Genomic DNA, 23,359 nt, shown 5'->3' with positions numbered 1-23,359 from the left:
AAATTGAAACAAATAAAGAGATAAAATTGGTAATCAAAAACTTCCCACAAACAAGGGTTCAGGACAGGTTAGCTTCACTGGTAAATTTTACCAAACATTTAAATAATAATTAACACAAATTTTTCACAAATTCTTCCCAAAATATGGAAAAGAGGGGAACACTTCACAGCTCATTCTAGAAGGCCAAAACCAAAGACAACACAAAAAACTATAGATGAATATTTCTTATAGATATAGAAGCAGCAGTCATCAACAAAATACTAGCCAACAGAATCCAGCAACATATTCAAAGAATTATATAGCATGACCAAATAGTATTTATTCCATAAATGTAAAGTTGACTTAACATCTAAAATCAATTAATGCAAGACACCACATCAATACAACAAAATACAAAAGTCACATGATCAACTCAATAAACGAAGAAAAACAATTTGACAAAGTCCAATGCCTTTTCGTGATAAAAGCACTAAAAAACTAGGTAAACCCCACCTAATAAAGGCATTAAAAAACCCGGATATAACATCACACTTAATGGCAAAAGAAGAACTGCTTTCCCATAAGGTTATAACCTGGTATAACCAAGAGAATGCCAGTTACCACCACTTCTATTCAACATCGTACTGGATATCTAGCCAGAACGATTAGGCAAGAAAGAGAAATTAAAAAGTAGTGGGATTAGAAACAGAGATAGTTACCTCTATTTGCATTTGGCATTATCTTGTATATAGAAATGAATGTACATAAAAACACAAAGAAACTACTAGAACAAATTCAGCAATGTTGAAGGATACAAGATCAACATAGAAAAATCAATTGCATTTCTGTCCACTAGCATTACACAATCTAAAAATGAGGCTAGAAAACCATCCCATTCATAATAGTATCAAAAATAATAAAATTTTATTAAATTTGATTAAACTAGCATAAGTCTCACAAAATCAAAACTAAAAAACATCACTAGCTTAATTTTTTTAAAGACCCAAATAAACAGAAAGACAGTCCATGTTCAGAGATTGGAAGACTTAATACTGTTTAGAGGGCAACACTTCCCAAATCGATCAAATAAACAATTTAAAATGTTTGAAATGTTTAAATGTTTACAAACATTTAAAATGTTTTAAATGTTCCTATTTAAGGAACAGTAAATGTTTTCACAGTTCCCAGAAGGGAGGTGGATGTGAGGGAATGGGTAAAGAGATGAGGGGCTTAAGTACAAATAGGTAGTTACAGAATAGCCATGGGGATGTAAAGTACAGTATATGAAATGGAGTAGCTAAAGAACTTATATGCATGACTCATGGACATGAACAATGAATGGTGTTGGGACTGCCTGAGGGAGAGGGGGTGCTGGGTGGAGGGTGACAAAGTAGAAATATTGGGACAACTGTAATAACATAACAAATAAAGTATAATTTTAATTAGATATTAAAATTAAAAAATTAAAATCATACACCATGATCAAATGAGATTGTTACTGGATGCAAGGTTGTTTCAATGTCTACAAATCAGTGGCCATGATATACCACATTAAAAAATGAAGATTAAAAACCTTATGATAATATCACTAGATATAAAAAAAGCATCCAACAAATTTCAGCATCCATTTATGGAAAAAAAAACTCTCAGCAAAGTGGGAATAGAGGAAAAATATCTCAGTGCAATAAAGGCCATCTATGACATACCCAATTGTAACACCATACTCAACAGTGAAAAGCTAAAAGCATTTTTCTTAAGATTAGGAACATAACAAGGATGTCCACTTTTACCACTTTATTGACATAATATTGGAAATCTCAGTCACAGCATTCAGAAAATAGAAATTAAATAAATAAAAGGCATCCACATTGGAAAGGAAAACATAAAACTGTTATTATTTGCAGAAGACATGACACTTTATAAGAGAGAGGCATTAAGACTTCACCAAAAAAAGACTATTAAAAGAGATAAATGATCCCTGGCTGGTATGGCTTAGTGGACTGAGTGACAGCCTGTGCATGGAGAGGTTGTCAGTTCAATTCCCAACCAGAGCACACGCCTGGGTTGCAGGCCAGGTCCCCAGTTGGGGGCCAAACAGAGGCAACCGATTGCTGTTTCTCTCACACATCATGTTTCTCTCCCTCTCCTTCTCCCTCCTTTCCCCTCTCTCTAAAAATAAATAAATAAAAACTAAAAAAAAAACAGATAAATGAGGGTGAGCAATGGGAAAAAGAAAGGACAATTGTAACTGAACAACAATAAAAAACATAAATGAATTTACTCAAGTAACGGGATACAAAATTAATGTTGAGAAATTGGCTGCATTTTTATATATCAAAAACTATCAGAAAGAGAAATGATAAACAATCTTATTTACAATTGCATCAAAAAAATGCCTTAAAGTAAATTTAACTGAGGAGAAGAAAAAAAACTGTACTCAGAAAATTTTAAGACACTGGAGAAAAAAAAATTTTAAAACAAGTAAATGTAAGCATATACCATGCTCAAGTATAGAAAGAATTAACCTCATAAAACTGCTCATACTTCCCAAAGCAATCTATAGATTCGGTGGAATCCCTAAATACTAGAGGCATTTTTCACAAAACTAGAGCAAATAATCCTAAAAGTTATATGAAAGCAGAAAGCAATCTTGAGAAAGGAGAAAAAAGTTGGAGGTCTCCTACTTCCTGATATCAAACTACATTACAAGGCTATAGTAATCAAAACAGCATGGTCTGTCATAAAAACAAATACAGAACAAGAGACCAAAATAAAAGGCCCAGAAATAAACCCATGCCTTACAGCCAATGAACATTTGACAGAGGAGCAAAAACAGACAATGGAATAAAAACAGTCTATTCCATAGTGTTGAAAAACCTGGACAAGCCCTGTCTGGTGTGGCTCAGTGTACTGAGTGCCAGCTTGTGAACCAAAGGGTCACCTTTTTTCTCCAGTTTCTTAAAATTTTCTGAGTACAGTTTTGATTCCCAGTCAGGGCACATGCCTGGATTGTGAACCAGGACTTCAGTAAGGGGCGATCAAGAGGCAACCACACATTGAGGGTTCTCTCCTTCTTTCTTCCTCCCTTCCCCTCTCTAAAAATAAATAAATAAAATCTTCTTTTTATTTATAAAAAGAGTAAACTCAAAATGGATTAAAAACTTAAATGTAAGTTGTGACATCATAAAAGTCCTAGAAGAAAACATCAGCAGGAAAATCTCACATATTCCACACAGCAATGTTTTCACCAATAGGTCCCCTAGAGCAAGGGACATAAAGGGAAGAATAAACAAATGTGATCTCATCAAAATAAAAAAGCTTCTGTACAGCTAAATAGCATTAAAATGAAAGAAGAACCAACCATATGGGAAAACATATTTGCAAATGATACTTAGGACAAGGGTTTGATCTCCAAAATATATAAAGAACACACATGACTCCACTCCAGGAAGGCAAACAACTCAATTTAAAAATGGGCAAAGCACCTGAACAGACACTTCTCCAAGGAAAACATACGGAGGGCCCAGAGACATATGGAAAGATGCTCAGCATCACCAGACATCAGACACATGCAAATTAAAACCACAATGAGATACCACTTCACACTGGTCAGAATGGCCGTTATAACAAATCAACAAACAGCAAGTGTTGTAAAGGATGTGGAGAAAAGGGAACCCTAGTGCACTGTTGGTGGGAATGCAGACTAGTTTAGCCACTGTGGAAAACAGTATTGAATTTCCTCAGAAAACTAATAATGGAACTGCTTTTTGTCCTGGCAATTCCACTGCTGGGACTACACCCTAAGAACCCTGAAACACCAATCCAAAAGAACCTATGCACCCCAATGTTCATAGCACACCAATTTACAATAGCCAAGTGCTGGAAGCAACCTAAGTGCCCATCACTAAATGAGTGGACCAAAAAACTGTGGTACATTTACACTATGGAATACTATGCAGCAGAAGGAAAGAAGGAGCTCTTCCTGTCTTTGGGACAGTGTGGATGGACCTGGAGAGCATTATGCTAATTGAAATAAGCCAGTTGGTGAAAGACAAATACCATATTATCTCACCAATCAGTGTAACCTAGTCAACAAAACAAACAAGCAAAAAATATAGCCAGAGACATTTAAATTAAAAACAGTCTGACAGTAACCAGAGGAGAGATGGGAAGGGATAATGGGTGAAAAAGGGAGAAGGGTTTTCAGGAACATGTATAAAGGACACTTGGACAAAAGCAAAGGGGGGTAGAATCAAGGGTGGGAAGTGGGTATAGCTGGGTTGGGGGGAGTGGTAGTGGGGGGCCATACAGACAACAGTACTTGAACAACAATAAAAATGTTAAAAAATACATAAAAAATAAAAAAGACTTAAATATAGACCTGAAACCATAAAACTCTTAAAGGAAAACAGGAGAAAGAAAGGGAAGAGTCATCAAGGAACAGGTATAGAGGACCCATGGACAAAACCTAAGAAGGGGTAGGACTGAGAGTGGGAGGTGGGGTGGGTGGGGTGGCAGGGGAAAGTGGTGGTGGGAAAATGGAGACAACCGCACTTGAACAACAACAACAAAAGAAGATGAAAACATAGGCAGCAAACTCTTTGATACTGTTTTTAGGAATTTTTTTCATATGTCTCCTCAGGCAATGGAAACAAAATGAACAAATGGGACTATATCAAACTAAAATGTTTTTGTACAAAAAAAAGAAACCATCAATAAAAACAAAAACACAACTTATTGAATGGGTAAAGGTATTCACTGATGATATATCTGATAAGGGGTTAACACCTAAACTTTATTTAAAAACTCATACAATTTAGCACAAAAAAAGTACAAAATGGGCAGAAGATCGGAATAGACACTTCATCAAAGAGGACATACAGATGGCCAAAAGACATATGAAAAGATGCTCAACATTGCTAATCATCACAGAAATGCAAATTAAAACCACAATGAGATGTTATCTCACTTCTGTTAGAATGACTATCATCAATGAACAAAACCACAAATGTTGATGAGGACGTGGAGGAAAGGGGACCTTTGTTAGCTGTTGGGGGAATTGTAAATTGTTATGGGCACTGTGGAAAATAGTATGGAGGTTCTTCAAAAATTTAAAAAAATAAAAATGCCTTATGAGCTAGCAATCCTACTTCTGGGTATTTAACTGAAGAAACTCCAAAGACTAATTTGAAAAGACATATGCACCCTTATGTTCACTGCAGCATTATTTACAATGGCCAAGAAATGTAAAGAACCTAAATGTCCATCAGTAGGTAAATGGATGATGAAGATGTAGTACATATATACAATGGAATATTGCTTGGCCATGAAAAAGACTGAAATCTTACCATTTGCAATAACATGGATGGGCCTAGAGGATATTATGCCAAATGAAACAAGTCAGAAAAAGCAAATACCACATGTTTTTCACTTACATATAGAATCTACAAAACAAAATAAACAAAAGAGAAATGGAGTCATACATACAGAGAACAAATTGGTGGTTGCCAGGTGAAAGGGGAATTGAGGGCTCGGTGACAGAGGTGAAAGGATTAAGAAGTACAAATTGGCAGTTACAAATAGTCAAAGGGATAGAATATACAACATAGGGAATATAGTCAATCATATTATAGTAATAGTATTATTGCAATATTGAATTATAAGAGGGATCACTTCATAAGTTATATAAATGTTTAATCACTAGACATTTTTATAATCATGCATCACCTGTACATCTGAAATTAATATAATATTGAATGTCGACTATAATTTAAAATGTTTCTAATTTTAATTTTTAAAAGTTAAACATAACTTAAAAGTCAAAAAATCACTGAAATGTACATTTAAAATGAATGTGAGTAGAATGTGAATTGTAACTCAATAAAATAAAAAATGTAGTAATGAACATTTTTATCCATGTCATGTATTGTTACATATATGAATTTTCTTTAAGGATAGATTGCTAAATATGGAATTGTTGTGTCAAAGTTATGTGGGTTTATTCCCTAATTTTAGATATTGCCATATTGTTTTCCAAAAGTAGTATATTCACACTCCCAGCAACAATGTATTAGAGAATTTATTTCTCTGAATTCTATCTGTCTCACTCTTTTTGAATTTTGCCAATCTGATTGGTGAAAACAACATCACTATTTAAATTGCATTTCCCTATTTCATTGAGCTTCTTTCCATATTGATGTGTAACTTGGATTTTCCTAACTATGAATTGCCAAATTGTGCTTGTTTCTATCAGGTAGTTTGTCTTTAGTATTTATAAGAGTTCTTTGTACATTTTACATGAGTATTAACCTTTTATCTATCTTATGCTTACAGATTTTACCCCCTTTTTATTGTATATGTATTTTTCAATGTCAATGTACATTATTACAGTATGGCTTGAATAATTTGTAAAAGCAAGAAATATGCAAGACTATTTCATACCTTCTCTTTCCTTAAGCCTTCTCACCCTCCCATCTCCTTATTTTCATCCTGCAAATACAAACCATCCAAAAACACAATCTTCCTCATCCCACCACCAAATACACCAACCTGCCTGAATCTGTACCTATATGCACTGTGGCTTCAGTTTTCAAAATAGTCAACCTCTCTTGTGATCCAAGGACCACCCTTTCCCATTTCCTTGAAATTTGAATTCAAACTTCTGGTTTTGTACCATCACTTACCATGCTACGAACATAGTGGAAGTTAAGAAATGCCAACTGAACTGAATTAACAGGCTTCGGTCAAGGCAGATTAGCAACTACTCAGAGAATAAATCCATTTCTTGAAATTAGTGGGACTGATTTGATCTGGTCTCACAAAATCCAGGACCTTTTTACACATTTAAAACTTTTTGTTGCAGTGAATAAGAACTCTCCCTCCTTATTTTTATATTAAATGCCCTGTTCTAAACTAATTGGTTTGCTATTGAATCTCTTGCATTTTCTATGTATACAAGCATTTCATTTGAAATTTAAAATTCTATTTTTATTAATATATCATTAAAAAACATTGAACATTATAAATTACAGAATGTATCTATCTAATTCCTGATTTTAAGAGAGGTATTCTTAATATTTCACAATGTAAATAATTTTAATGACAGCTTTTGTCAAAGAAAACTTGAGATTCCAAAACAATTTATGAAGATTTGGGTAGGTACAATAAAAGAGAAGTAGCAAGTGAAAACACAGAAGTACTAAGAACTGAGTTCACCTCTGAAAATGCACACATGTACACATTAACCCTACTAATTTAGAACATTCTAAAAGACATGATAATAGATTAATACACATTTCATTAGACATCTGAGAAATGTTTTCTTCACATGCCATGTATCCCCTAGAAAAGCCATCATATAATAATGCGAAGATGATAGGGAACAGAGTAAATATTGTCTTAATATTACTATGAAAATAGTTTTAACCTTCCAGACCTCCTGAAAGGGTTCCAGAGACCCCAGAGGTTCACAGACCACATTTTGAGAACATTTTGAAATGACTTCCCTTAGAAGGATACTGGATTGAACTGGTCCTATAAGTGAAATCCAAGGAATAGAAGAAAATCAAGGCATAGGATACCTGGGCTTGCCTACAGCCTTTGAGGTTCTAAACGAACTTCAGGGGCTTGAGTCTCTGAACAAGAATAGTATTATAAATGCTCATATGCTGTTGGGACTTCTGAAGCTTTAGGCTTCCAAAACAGAAAAGACATGTATGGGCAGTCCACATACCATTATTGCTTCTGTGCATCTTTGCTTCACTTTCTGGGGGCAGTTCAACTGCATTGTCAACCACACACATAGGCACACCATGCTGCAGGTGAAACAAACATTTGTACTATATTGGCTCAATAATGGAGACACTGTGGCTCAATGTGACTGCTGAACTTTGCACATTTCAGAAATATCCCGTAAGGCATACCCAAGGCTCTGAGTGATGCAAACCACATTTATCCACCTACCATACACACACAAAAAAACACACCTGAAAAGGACTTCAACTTCTTCCCAGTAAAAGAGATGGTGTGAATGGTGTACACAATACAAATCTGCCTTTCTCCCTTATTTGAAAAGAACTTCCCATTGTTCATTACAGAATTTCTCAGTGTTGAGAGTGATTTTCTTAACAATTGGTATCAAATGCCACCTCTACTTTCTTACTCTTAAACAGGAAGGTACAAAGATAAGGTCCAGCACATGACATCAGTCCTACGCTGCAAGAGCTCTGCAAATAATAATGTTTAAATTATTATTATTATTATGTTAGTAAATTATTTATTATTATGGTAGTGAAAATAATGGTAATGCATCACCTTATGAAGTGCGGGGTTCGTTGGCAAGTGTTAGCATTTAATTGAGCACATACTTTCTACAGCATTGTATTTGACCCAAAAGATGACAGGCTGACATGTGAGCCATTATTTTTAAGTACTATTTGCCTTTCTGTCTCATAAGAGAACTTTCTACCTGCGTTACTTTGTTAGAGCTACCATAACAAAGTACCACAGATTGGGTGACATAAATAACAGTAAGTTATTTCCTCTGAGTTCTGGAGGCTAGAAGTCCAGGATCAAAGTGTCAACAAGGTTGTTTCTTCTGAGGCTTCTCTCCTTGTTTTGCATGTGGGTGTTTCTCTCTGTGTGTTCACACAAACTTCTCTCTGTGTTTGGGTCCTAATCTCTTCTGTAAGGACACCAGTCAAATTGGATTAGGGACCACTATATGACTTTATTTTTATATATTTTAAATATATTTTATTGATTATGCTATTACAGTTGTCCCATTTTTTCTTCCCTCCACCCTGTACCCCTACCCCCCCATCTTTCCCCACCTCAGTTCATGTCCATGGGTCATACATACAGTTCTTTGGCTTCTCCATTTTCCATTGTATTCTTAACCTCCCCCTGTCTATTTCATACCTACAATTTATGCTTCTTATTCTCTATACCTTTTCCCCCATTCCTCCCTTTCCCCCTCCCCACTGATAATCCTCCATGTGATTTCTATTTCTGTGAATCTGTTCATGTTCTAGTTGTTTGCTTAGTTAGTTTTTGTTTTTGTTTGACTTCATTTATCTTAATCACCACTTTTTAAATTTTTATTAAATTTATTGGGGTAACACTAGTTAATTAAATTACATAGGTTTCAAGTGTACAATTCTATGACATATATTGCATTGTGTAATCACCATCCAAAGTCTAGTCTCCTTCAATCACCATATATCAGACAACATTTACCATTTGCTACCTCCCTTGATTCCCCTCTGGTAACCACCATATAGTTGTCTGTGTCTATAACTTTTCTTTAAAGATTTTATTTATTTTTCTTTTTAGACAGAGGAGAAGGGAGGGAGAAAAAGAAGGAGAGAAACATCAATATGCGGTTGCCTCTTGTGCACCCACAATGGGGACCTGCAACCCAGGCATGTGCCCTGACTGGAAATCAAACCAGTGACCTTTTGGTCCACAGGCTAGCACTCAATCCACTGAGCCACACCAGCCAGAGCATGTCTATGAGATTTGTTTATTTTTCTTGTCTGTCCATTTGCTTCCTGGTTTTTTAAAAATTTATTTCTAGACAGAGGGGAAGGGAGGGAGAAAGAAAGGGAGAGAAACATCCATGTATGGTTGCCTCTCACATGCCCTGAGCCAGGAAACCTGGCCCACAACCCAGGCATGTGCCTGGAAATCAAACCAGCAACCACTCATGTTGTTGCAAATGGCAGTTTTCATCTTTTCTTATAAATGAGTAGTATTCCATTGTATATGTGTACTACTTAAACAGTCCCACCTCCAAAAATGGTCACCTTCTAAAGTACTGAGGATTAAGACCCCAACATATGAATTTGAGAGAACATGACTCAACCAGGACCATTATCTCTCCTGTTATCCATTTGTGATCTCTTGAATTTTTTCATCTTGTTCACCTCTGAGTCTATAGCACTTAGCAAAGTTTCCTTGCACATAGCAATGGTTCAATGCATATTCCTTAAAAATATAAAAATTTTACAAATATTTACTTATAGAGCCACCAGCATCATAAAGATTAAAATTAGTAAAAGCTAGAAATCTTATCTTGAAGTGACTCAGCTCTATAACAGCATGATAACAATCATTTATTCTCATACAAATCACCCCAAAGCATTAGAGGCAAAAGATTTTCACATGATGGAATTATTAAGCCTTAAATTATTTTTTGGTGGTAACAAGATTATTCTATGAACTTACTCAACACCTTCACTTTTATTTTAAAGATAAAAGAACTAAATAAACTTTTAAAGTATTCTTTTCAGAATGAGGTGTAGAGCCAATTTATAATGTTGCTAAATGTTGAGTAAAGTTTATTTTATTTATCTTTCATTTTTAAATATTTTTCATTGATTATGCTATAAAATTGTCCCAATTTTTCCCCTTCCACCCTGGCCCCCTCGCCCTTTAGCACCCCCCCACCTTAGTTCATGTCCATGTGTTGCACATATAAGTTCTTTTAGTCCTCTGTTTCCTATACCATTTTTTATCTCTCCCAATCTATTTTATACCTACTAATTATATTTCTTCTTCTCTGTACCTTTTCCCCCTATTCCTCCCTTCCCTCTCTCATCGAAATCCCTCCATGTGATGTCCATTTCTCTGATTCTGTTCCTGTTATGGTTGTCTGCTTAGTTTTTGTTTTCATTGTTTTTCTTTTCTTTTAGGTTCATTTGTTGACAGTTTTGAGTTTGTTGTCATTTTACTATTCGTATTTTTTATCTTCTTTTTCTTAGATAAGCCCCTTTAACACTTCATATAATAACGGCTTGGTGATGATGAACTCCTTTAACTTGATCTTATTTAGGAAGCACTTTGCCCTTCCAATGTAATGAAAGCTTTGCTGGATAGAGTAATCTTGGATGGAGGTCCAAGGCCTTTCATGACTCGGAATACTTCTCCCCAGCCCCTTCTTGAGGGGGAGAAGCCTGCAAGGTTTCTTCTGAGAAATCAATCTAATGGGAACTCCTTTGTAGGTAATTGTTTCCTTTTTTCTTGCTGCTTTTAGGATTTTCTCCTTGTCTTTAATCTTGGATAATTCAATGATGATGTGCCTTGGTGTGTTCCTCTTTGGGTCCAACTTATTTGGGACTCTCTGAGCTTCCTGGATTTCCTGGAAGTCTATTTCTTTTGCCAGATGGGGGAATTTCTCCTTCATTATTTGTTCAAATAAGTTTTCAATTTCTTACTGTTGTTCTTCTCCTTCTGGAACCCCTATAATTCGGATAATGGAACATCTGAAGTTGTCCCAGAAGTTTCTAAGCCTCTCTTCATTTTTTGTTTTCTTCCTTTTCTTCTGGATGAATGTTCATTTCTATCTTTTGTTCCAAATCATTGCTTTGAGTCCTGATTTTCTTCCTGCCACTGTTGGTTCCCTGAATATTTTGTTTTATTTCACTTTGCGTATCCTTCATTTTTTTCCACTTTTCAACCAAGCTCAATCAGATCTGTGAGCATTTTGATTATCAGGGCTTTAGATTCTACATCAGATAGGTTGGCAACCTCCTCATTGCTTAGTTCTGAGATTTTGCTCTGTTCTTTCATTTGGGCCATATTTCTTTGTCTTGGCACAGCTGCTAGGTTGTAAGGGAGTGGGGCTTTTGGTATTCATTCCCGCAGGGAAAGGTAACCCTCTTTGCTGAGCTGCAATGCTGCCTGGGCGGAGGAACCAGTGAGGGAACAGTGCACCTCGCCTGCTTGTCTCTAGTGCACTTTTCAAGGAACTCTTGTGTGAGACTGGGAAAAACTCCCACCGTGGCAACCCCAGCAGTAGTCCACAGTCAGCTCTGAGTCTCAGTTTTCCCCTTAAGTCAGCCTGTCTCATGCAACTCTCCAAGCTCAGCAGCCAGCTTCACCCCCAAGGTCAAAGACATCCCCTCACTTTTTCTGAGGTGGCCTGCACAGTCCTCTGTCTTACCAGTCTGGTTGTTCTGGCTAATTTTTTCTTTAACTTCTTGGTTATCAGAGTTCCATGCCCTTTGATTTTTTGGCACTTTTGGTTGCTTATTGATTTTAGATTGGTTGTTATCCTCCTTCGGTTGTTCAAGGAAGCAGAGGGTTTCAACCTACATCTCCATCTTGGCCAGAACTCTCCGGAATCATTCTTTGAGTAAATTTTATTTTAAATGGTGCCTTACATGAACTAAAGCCTTCTACATTGAAAAATAAGTTTGCATGTGGGTACACATTTTATAATTCACAGATTAAAAGAAAATGGTTTTTGGTCAAAGTTTCTTCACATATGATTCAATTTCATATGTAAATTAACTCCTTTAAAGTGTATTTAAAGCTGGAAATTGAGCAAATCTGGTAGGGGTATTTTCCCTCCCTCTCTATAGGAAAAAAGAAAAAAAGGAATCTTGTCAAGGCATCCAGCAAAGACAGAACATTTAAATCATCTGTTCCATGAACTCATTAGCATGTGCATGAGCATCTGGAGTTGTATGGCCTGTGTGTCTAAACTGAAAGTCCTACTCACACTGTGTCTGGAAAATGATTCATCAGAAGAAAAGGTACTGGAAAATGTACCCAGCTTCTTAAAGGTCATGGAAAAAAGTCTTAAGTTATTCTGAACACCAAAAAATTGGCTGGAAGTTTAAAAGTACAGGATTTTTCTCTGCTGATTTTTGTCTCCTTAAACACCATAGAGTCCTAAAATACCTCTATCGGGAGCATCTGAAACAGAAATAGCAGCATTGTGCTGGCCTTGGTGGGCCACCCTGTTTCATAGAGAAGCCTGCAATCTCTTGTGCCACAGTTGGGGAAAGGCACAATTTTAGGAAATGCAAACAACCTGGAAACCCACTGACCTACAGATAACCTATTCAGGAACAATGAAACATGAAAAAAAGAAAAAGAAGATTCTTTTGGAAAAATAAAAGGGAAAAGAAGCTTTTTTGAAAAGTGTTTACATATTTCAGGAACTAAGTCAATGAAATCTCAGCTGTTTCAGATTTCTGCCTTAAGGGTCTGCTCTGGTTTGGAACCCTTGGTTAGGTGATCTTCCCAGAGTAAATAAGTAACTAGGAAGTGAAAGCTCACAGTGTGGCTCTGACGTGAGAAAACCCCCTCCACCCAACTCAGCACAGCACCCAGAGAAGCAGTGAGGCTCCCAATCAAGATTGTTTGCCCATACCCTATAAATAGTAGTAATGATACCACCAAGAAAACTAGTATGCAGCCAGCAGACTTTCCAAGATAAGATACATTCTTAGAGAAAGAAGAGAACACTACCTAGTATGTGCAGACCACAGACGCTCAGATCTGGGCAAAAGAAGAGAAGGCAATTCAACTATGTGTGAAGTCCTGGAAGCCACCCTGTGCTTCAGGGAAACACCAGTGGCCAGATGACCATTCATCTGAATTTCATTCAAAACAAAAAGTATTTGAAAATCTTATTTTCACATTTAAATTGTGATAACCTATAAAAGCAGGAAACCTTTGATTTCTTTGTTTGGTTGGTTGGGTTTTTTTTTCTCTTTGTCCCTAATACAAAGGAAATTCTTTTAAAAATAAGGAATTTAGCAAACTTTCATCAAGACATTAAAAACAAAGTGAGGAGGGTGGCTCTGGTCCTCAGAATAACAACCTTAGAGCTAGCATTGTCTCTAATTCAAAATGAGAAACAAAAATTTTGTAGAAGTCTTTTCACCAAACATCAATTTACAGTAAAAAATGAGGACAACAAGAGAACAAAGCAGACATCGGACAAAGAAGTACTGGCTGCATCCTTGGGGGCCAAATACAGCAAGACAAAAGATGGAGTAGCTTCCTCCATGCTGTCCTTTGTGTGATGGAAATCCATCGCCACTGACCCCCTCGATTTGCCAGGTGTTCATCTCTAGAGGGACAGGTGTGGAAGACATGACTCTACCCAGCAGTCAACTCAAGAACAGCCCAATGCACTGCCACCATCACTGAGTGGGGTCAGGGCTCAGATTCTTGTCACCTGTCCCTCCCAGTCTAGGGAACTGGAATCCTGAACCAGCCCATCCTTATACACCTACCCTCACCTCACAAAGCTGTGATCTGCCTGCAGCCTTAAAGGATGGATCCTTAGGCATACTTTTCAATTTTCAAAGAAAGATAAAAGACCATTTAATAATCTAGGAATTGCAAAACAGAGACTTTCTGAATAACATTTTAAGTGAGAAGCACTATCAAGTTGGACAGAAAAAAAGGAGTTTATGCTTATTTGACAATAAACTAATGTTTATATTCTAAGGGGTTTATATGTAACTGTCAGGTATTTTGTGCGATCAATACATAAACATCAACGAGACTCACTATAAGAGTGACTTCTACAAACTCCAACCCACCACGCCAACTCTTCACTACTGTTCCAGAAGGACTTAGGGGTTGGAAGGCCAAGGTTAATGATGGAAAATCTGGTCACTTCAACTCCCCCTGTGCTTTCACTATCATCAACTCTAAAATAAGGATTCTTCCACTCACGGAAAATCATTAGTTTCCAATACTTGTCTGTTCAAAGCCTTTTAACCTTACAAAAAAAGAAAGAGAATAAAGACTAAGAATTAAAAACTTATCACCAAATTCCAGCCCTTCCTCCTCCAACCATCTTTCAACTTATATTTTCTTCACTCATTCAAATAAAATTCCCAAAATTTCATAGATCACAGGTCAGGTGACAAACAACAAGAGGAAAGACAGAGGTCCCCAGGCTTTACCAGCTCTCTGAGAAACAAGCCCTCCTCTGTCACACTCTGAGATTCGGATCACACAGCTCCTTCTAAAAAACACCCTGCGCCCACAGACAAAATGGAAGATAGGTGTCTAAACCGGGTGTTTTGTTTTGTTTTTTAATCCAACTGCATGCCATTCTGTGTTTTTTTTTTGTACTTTTAAAAAATAAACCAGTTTATTTTTTTTATTTAACTTTTGTTCAAGTACAGTTTTCTTTCTTGTATTCCCAGCCCTGCCCCCCCAGTGCTCCCCACCCCCTCCCAATTCCACCCCCTGTCTTAGTTATTGTCCATGTGTCCTTCATACTTATTCATGTGAGTCCATCCCCTTTTACTCTGTGCTAATAACCTTGGGGAAGCAGGGGAGGAAATGACTTGGACCATGAAACACAGGCCTCACTGAAGCCAGAAAAAGCCAGGGGATGTTTTATAGAAAGGCTCATAATAAAACATTGGAGCAGGGAAGGTTAGCTATGCAGCCTCAGGGGGTACTGCTGTTGGAAGTGCTGGCTAATTTGCTGTTTTCAGTGCCATAGATCTAGGATGTCAGAATTCATTGTGCACACAGAGGCTGTTTACTGACTCATAAATGTATAGACAAGGAAACTATTGGTGAAAAAAAAAAGTTTCCAAACCTAAAAAGCAACCACTCATTGGTCAGCTCTCCAAGAGCTATCAGGTCCATCTCTAAGAATTTCTCTGGCCAAAAGAAAAGTCTGTGTCCTCAGTAGTAAAAATCTTCCTCATTCTATTTTGAATATTTATGCCAAATCCAAGCCACAGTTTGTCAGAGGGTGTATCTCTAGTCGAAAGATATACACACACCCATATCCCTGGTGCCTGCAGTCAGCAGACATTCATACATGAAAAAGGTGAGAGAAGGGGAAGGAGGAGAGATAATGGAAAGAGAGAAAAGGGATCAGAAACAGAAGAAAATCACATTTGGTCCTCCTGACATAGGGCCCAGGGGGCAGGAAAGAGGAATGCAGACAGCACCATGTCAAATCTAATTCTTTAAAAATTGGTTTAGACTGACAATATTTATTTGTCTCTACCATGTGCTGAATGCTGCACTGCTGCTAGAGACACAGCACGCAAAACTATGCCTTGTATATACTATGCACTCAAAAATATTTGCTGAGTGAACGGTGAACAAGGTAAGTGCCTGCCCTATTCTCCAGCCTAGAGTAAAGATAATAAATCCAAATGCCACACATCTGAGACAAAATGTGTGTGCATTTCCCCAGTCCAGTGAAGGAGCTGTTATTGCAGGAGCTTTGGGAAGTGTCTCCTACTCCATGAAAATGTTGTCCATTTGCTAAACTAACAAACTATTACTGACCTTCTCCCCTTTATGTGAGAAGCTGACTCCTCACATTCAACACATATTTCTGGTTCTTTAAGTCAGAAAACAAGAAAGTATTCTTAAGATAATAAAGACTACATTTGTCTTCAATTCAAGGCCATCATAATACTTAGTGTTGAAATACTAGAAACATTCTTATTAAATCATGGGGGATATAAAACACCTACTATCACCAATATCATTTACCATTGCTTAGCCAATGCAATAAAACATGACACAGAAATAAGAGGTACAGTGTTTGGCATCATTTCCTAAAACATCACCCTTGGAACACCACTTTTCTGGACCATCAGACAGAATTAAAGGGTGTCTGTGTTGTAAAACTTCTCAAAGCCTTAAATATCCTGACACTTATTATGAGTCTCCAAAAGATAACACATCCAGAACTTCCCAACATTTTGAACACTGCATCATTTGTTTGTTTGCTTGCTTTTATCAAAGAATATGAGAAGTCTTGTGTTCTTGAAACACTCTTTGGGAAACTCTTACTACATTTATTTCTGACCCTTAGATATTTTAATGTATGTATTTAGTTAAATATATTTTTCTTCTGAGAACTAAAACAGTAGCTAAGAATGAGGACTTTAGTGTCAGAAAAATCTCTGTTTGAATCCTATACCACCTACTGCCAAAGTGAGGGACTGAGGACAGCTCTTTTCACCTTTCTTGAGCTTTGGTTTTCTCCTCTGTAAAGTAGAGATCATGATGTCTACCTTACAAAATATTGTATGTGTTAGATTATACAATATATGAAAATTGCTTACCTTGAGGTATAATTAAAAATTCATACGAGATACAATGTCCATTATGGAATAACCAAGTCTGGGAGAGATGCAATGAACTGACCCTAGCTCACAGCTAGTGAAGCAGAAATTGTTACAACTTTAGAGAAAGGAATTTGACAGTTTAATCAAAAGACTTAGAGTCATATCTTTTGATCCAGTAATTTCAGTTCTAGGAAAAAATTATCATAAAAATATCTTTGACTTTTTTATAGGAATTAAATTTTGGAAAGAATATAAATGTCCATCAATAAGGCACTGATGAAATAACTCACATTACAGATATTAGGATCTGTCATTTGTTGACTGTCCCTTTGGGATATTTTTTACTGTAAATAGGCTTCTTGGAAGGAAGGGCTTACCACCTCAGAAATAGGGAGAGCCACAACCTCTTTTCTCCTGAACATGCCAGGGGCAGAAATCTGAATCAGACTTGCTCAATCATCATCTCTATCTCTCTTTCAGGAATCTTGAGCTAGTGAGGAATTATTAGTTTATAAATTATAAACCTGGTACCTTAGCTATTTCCTGGTGTGTATATGTGTGTGACATCAATGTTTTCCTAAGTGTCATCAGAGGTGTGTCTATTTTATTGGTGTTCTTAAAGATACATTTTGGGGGGGTCTTTAAATTATCTAAATTTTAGTAAGAAAGGTTGTCCATGTAAGTGATTTCTGCCATTATCTTTATGATTTCCTTCCTTCTTGAATGCAGAAGATATTTGACATTTATCCTTCCATCCCAAGTCTTACTAATTTCCCATATAATGAGTACTGTCTCCCAAGATGGAAGTCAGAAACTTGTCTTCCTGGCCGCCCTATAGCTAGTCTTTGCACCTGTGATTTAGACTTTGTCATTCAGACCAACTGTGTGAGGCTTCTGTTTGAGGGAGAACTGGAAGAACCAGGTGCCACGCATGGAATGTAGAAACTCCTCTCTGGCCCCAGTGACCTCAGGGGCATTAACTGATCAAGAAGACCCTGATATTTCAGGTTGTTATTAGGGGTGCCCAACAGTGGCAACAACTATAGAGGGGTCTTTCTGCAGCTGTTTTTTAGTGGGGATTTGATGTTATTCTGGTAATACACCCTCCAAAATGGACTCCTCAGCCCTAGAAAACCAGAGTCTTTAAATACTCTCTAATAAATGCTGCATTCTGCTGAATCTAGCCAGCGTGAGTGCTGCTGTTTCTAAGTAAAAATTCAGACCAGTGCATTCCTTTCTCTGGATTGTACCACTACCGTACTTTCAGCTTATGGAGTTGAACCATTAACTCATTTGCTCTCACTCTTTTTTAATTTCTGATCACTGGTTTCAGAGCTACAGGTTTCCCTTTAGGCAAAGCTTTAGCTGCTCTGACATGGAATGTTTTCTCTGGCATCAGCTCTCAATATTTCATCATTTCCCTTTTGATAAGCTTTGTAACTCAATCATTAATTTGTACTTTTTTTACATCCACAAACATGTTCTCCAAGCTATCCTTTTTATGTCCTTGTTATAAACACCTAAACATATTGCACTGTAGTGAGTGAATATGGTTCATAGGATATTAATTCTTTGCAATTTACTGAGACTTCCATTGTGGTGCAGGTCATGGTCAATTTTTGTGAATGTCCCTGATGTGATAAAAAAAATATGTCTATTCTCTATTTATTACCAGTGGTTTCCAAATGGAGTTCAGCTGACAGGCTACATCAGACTCATATTAATTAGTTTAAAAATATCCTTGGATGGTGTGGCTCAGTGGATTGAGTGCTGGCCTGCAACCCCAAAGGTCAGGCACATGACTCCCAGTCAGGGTGCATGCCTGGCTTGTAGGCCAGGTCCCAGGTTGGGGGTATGCAAGAAGCAACTGATTGATGTATCTCTCACATATCTATGTTTCTCTCCCTTTCTTTCTCTCTTCTTTCCCCTCTCTCTAAAAATAAATGAATTAAATATTTTTTAAATAGAATGCCATAGAACTCACCCTAAAATACATCTAAATCTCTGGGGGAAGACTCTTGAATCTGTGTGTTAAACAGTGATTTCAGGTAACTCTAATAGTAATTCCAGGAAGCACTCTCTTTTGCTTCTACCCCACCATACCCCCACATGCAGACAGGAACAGAAACAAAGTTATAGGATTCAGAAAAATAAAATCCTATAATTTTGAAAAAAAAGATTCCACATCCTCCCATGCTGCATTTTTCCCATCATTCAAAATCATCTCTGTTAGATTTTTGCTTCCTTATATCTACCCTAAATGCTTCATGCATGGATTTTCCCCTCCCTCCTTCACGAAGAATCCAGATTTCACTTCTTAATCCATGGCACACATGAGACTAGGTAATTTGTAGGAGATTCATCCCATTCCCAACTTTATAGAGGTGTCATTAATCCAAGTCAATCTCACTGTACTTACCTAATATTGGCTTAGATAATCTGTGAAATACATTTCACTGGAAATTGTTACGATCCAGATAGAACCATGGGATTTAAACCTCTCCTTTAAAAAAATGAAGGAGGGGAATTTTCATTCCACCGTTGAGGATTTTATTCCTATATATATCCTCCTAAATGCAAACAGTGAATCGCATGCTATCTTAAAAGCAGGACATAAACAAGTTCTAAGATCAAGTGGATTCTGTGACAAGCAGAATAGAAAAATAGGAAGAACTCATGGCCTTGCTGATACCATTGAGCTGCTAAAACAACCATCTCCAGAACTAAACCCACACCAAGATTTTTGGTTATATGAGATAGTACACTTAGTATGTTAGTAAGAATTTCAGTTACACACAGCCTGAATCACCCTGATACACTCTTGGTTCCTTTCACTGTACTTTAAAAACTCAGTTTGATTTGCTTTCTTAAAAAGATTTTATTTATTTATTTTTAGAGAGGGGGCAATGGAAGAAGAAAGAGGGAAAGAGACGTCAATGCAAAAGAGAAATATCAATCAGTTACTTTGCACTCCTACTGGGGACCAACCTGCAACCCAGGCATGTGCCCTGACTAGGAATCAAAGTTGCAACCTTTTACCACATGGAATGAGGATCAACCAACTGAGCCACACTGGTCAGGACTAACTCACTCTGATTTTCAAAGTGTGTATCTTTCCCCTACTGAAAGACCACAAGTAAAAGTCCTCTTCAGCTTTCTCAAAACTGAATGCTCCTTAACTCTGTTATCTTTTCAACATGAGTGTTATTCTTCATCTGTTTCATCACTCATAATTCTCTTCTGAACTTTTTCCAGGTCTGCCACCAGCATTTTGAGTTCCAGACCTGCACACAATACCTACCACAATTTGAACAGTGCTGAACTTAAGAATCTCCTCCAATCTGCCACTTATCTATGTTAATTCCATAGCCAAACTTCAGTGCCTACAGAATTTAGGAATAATGTGACTATGACTATCATGGGAAAAGTCAGTATATCTACAAACATATTCCATTAAAATGTGCCTCATGGAAAATAGAGAAAGTCGGATGATTGTTAAAAGCATTGCAATCTACTGTACTATATTGTAAAAAGTCTATAATGCTATGTGGCCATAACAGAACAGTGGGTATTTACCAAGTGACTGTCTAGTAAAAGAAGAGCTCAGAAGTCGGATTTTATCTCTGTTTATTAGCGTTGTCTTTCTCATTCTGGACAACCAGCACCTAGAGTGGAGAATGCCAGGCCGGTCAGCTTGGTCTACTCAATATCCTTTGGAACAGAGACAAAATTCATTCCTTAGATCTTTGCTATTTAATTAACTTCTGCTCCATCTGCCCAGATCTTCCCATAGCTGACTCCTCTCTATCAAATACCCTATCAATGCCACTCCAGGGAATACCGACCACCCATCAACAGCCATTTGTCTGTTGTACCAACCTCTTATATCATCTTGACTTCTTACTAAGGGGGCACAGGATATACCACCCCAAAATATGCCCCTTTGACATAAAGATCATTTTGAAGAGACAGAAGACACTCTGAAAACTGAGCAGAAGTTACCCTGCATAAGGAACATTTACATTTACAAGGCGAATACCCATCTGTGTCTCCAGGAACAAAGGGGTGACACTAAATCATAAGAAACTCTTCAGAATGAAGAAGGCACCTATTTAAATCTGCATAACAACCTCGTTCTGGTTTATGGGCTTTTAAAAATGACATTCCTTAACTGGGTCCCCCACCCTATGACATTTTTCTTTTGTCTTTATCTGGTATTTAATGTGGTGGTATTTAATTTAGATTGTATTTGAATGTGGTATTTAATGTGGTGGCTTGGGCCATTTCAGGGAACACTCAGTTTTTGGGGGTCTCTTCCATATATACAGGAGGTGTACATGTTGTTAAACTTGTGTTTGTTTATCTCTTGTTTATCAGCCTTTTATTAAGACGGGTCTCAGCAACAGAACCTAGAAAAATAGAAGAAAATTTCTTTTTCTCCCCCTACATTATTATCAGAAAGGATAGCCAAAGGATGGGTGATATAGACAGGCATAGGTCACATGATCCCACATCTGTGGGTGTCATAACAATGGGATGGTACCGGGATGACATTGAGTGAGGAGAGCTCTCCCTAAGGATAAGAGATGCTATCACCAGAAGAAGTAAGGAAAGATGCCAGGCAAACAAATATATATATTTCTCTAAATAGTTTTTTTAAATACAAGTTTTATTAACTATACTTTTACCCTCTTTTCCAACACTCTGCTCTCCTTTGAATCTCTGAGTTATTAATGAGAGTTTCAAAGTGCACGGACCTCAGAGTTTACTGTTAATCTTCCAATGACTCTATTTGCCTAGTTTCAAAGAGTGAGGATAGGTTTATCACTCCCTCTTTAAAGGATTAATTGAATGTTTAATAAATAATTTGCAAAGTTGTTCACGTTGTCTCAAAAAGACAGTTATCACTTTCATTAAAATGAAAGTAAAATTTAAAATTTTTTAAATTATTTACTTTTTCAGAGTTAAATCCCTTTTTTATTTAAAGGTTTAAGATGTAGTTTAGATAAAGATAGCTTTAATTATGCAAATGAAGTATCTGCATTATTTGAGTAACATTGTTTATTCTAGTTCCATCAATTGAAAGGCCATGTTTAAACATAGCCTTTACCTTTATATACCTTCAAGGTATAAAGGTAAACTGCACTGTCATTGTATCAGAAAAATAAGTGAAAACTAGAAGAAAAAGTACAAATAATATAAGCCAGAAAGAATATTTTTAAGGGGTGTTACCTACACTGTCCAACTCTGATCTTCACTTTTGTAGACACATATCCAAAGTCCAGATGTCAATCAGATCTTGGCCTCGAAACAATTCCCTAGTTGGAAAGGGATTGAGAATACATTATAATAAATTCAAAACACTCAAAATTATTTATTATTTTCATATCACTATGAATTTATACATGCTGTTAGAAATTTCTTCTCCAGTCGCTCTCACCTGCTATATGCATCCACATTCATTTCCTTTTTGTTAAATCCCTATGTCTATAAAATGCACAATAATCTGACTTCTTTGATTTTTGTAACTGATTTACAGATGGAAATTTCTTCAGGCTCAGATCGTTTCTGAGAATCCTCCCACTGCAGAAGTTTTCCATAGGCAGAAACCACAAAACAAAAAGAAATTTATTAAATTCCACTTTAGCTAAGATCAGTAGGGCAGATTCCCTCAGCTTGATGCCAGCATCTACCCTCTACCAACCCAAAGATGGACGATGCTTAAACCTGCTGTCCAGGGAAAAACACTCCCTAAATAGACTCTGTCACTCCCTACCCTCTTTGCTTTGCCCCTCTCTGACACCAACCCAGGCCACGAATACATTCCGTCTCCTCCTGCAAACAAGCATCACTGTCCAAAAGGCCTATATAGTCCCCTCCACTCCCAAATCCTGTGCACCCAGTTGGCCTGTTTTAATGTTCCACACCCATTTTGTTCCAAAACGTGGAACAAAACGTGGGTTCTGGTGGTTCAGTTTATATTTCTACGTCTTCAAACAGAATTCCCTTCCAAAGGCAGAAGAAAACTTTATGAGACCCTCTTTTGCTGACTGAAAAGTTGACAAATGTAAACAACTCACATTTTTTCAAATTCTTTACATTTTAACTCCAGAGACTGGAAAAGTAAAAGGGTGGCTATCTCACTGACTCATCAAGTATGTCCCTCTTTTTTAAAGCTGAGAACTAATCACAGCTGAGTGTGTCATTAGGCTTGCTACAGTGAACACCCCAACCCCCAAGCATTCTCATTTGCGCATAACCAACAAATGCCAAACAAATGGGGCATTTGTTTTTTCCCAAAAAATACATTACCTCCCTAACGGAAAAATAAAATTCTGAATCTATCTTGGATAGGGAAAGTGAGGTAGGTGGCATGTTACAATGTAACAGGCAGCAAAGTATAAAAACACTCTGACCACCAGTCGGGGATGAAACTTTAGCTGTAAAGCCAGTTACAAAAAGAAGAAAGAAAGAGACTGGGGGCGGGGCGGGGCGGGGCGGGGCGGTGGGCAAAGCAA

Source organism: Sturnira hondurensis, unplaced genomic scaffold (assembly GCF_014824575.4).
Source record: "Sturnira hondurensis isolate 20B ecotype Veracruz unplaced genomic scaffold, ASM1482457v3 Scaffold0001304, whole genome shotgun sequence".
NCBI classification, from domain to species: Eukaryota; Metazoa; Chordata; class Mammalia; order Chiroptera; family Phyllostomidae; genus Sturnira; species Sturnira hondurensis.
Note: the sequence above shows the minus strand (reverse complement) of the source record.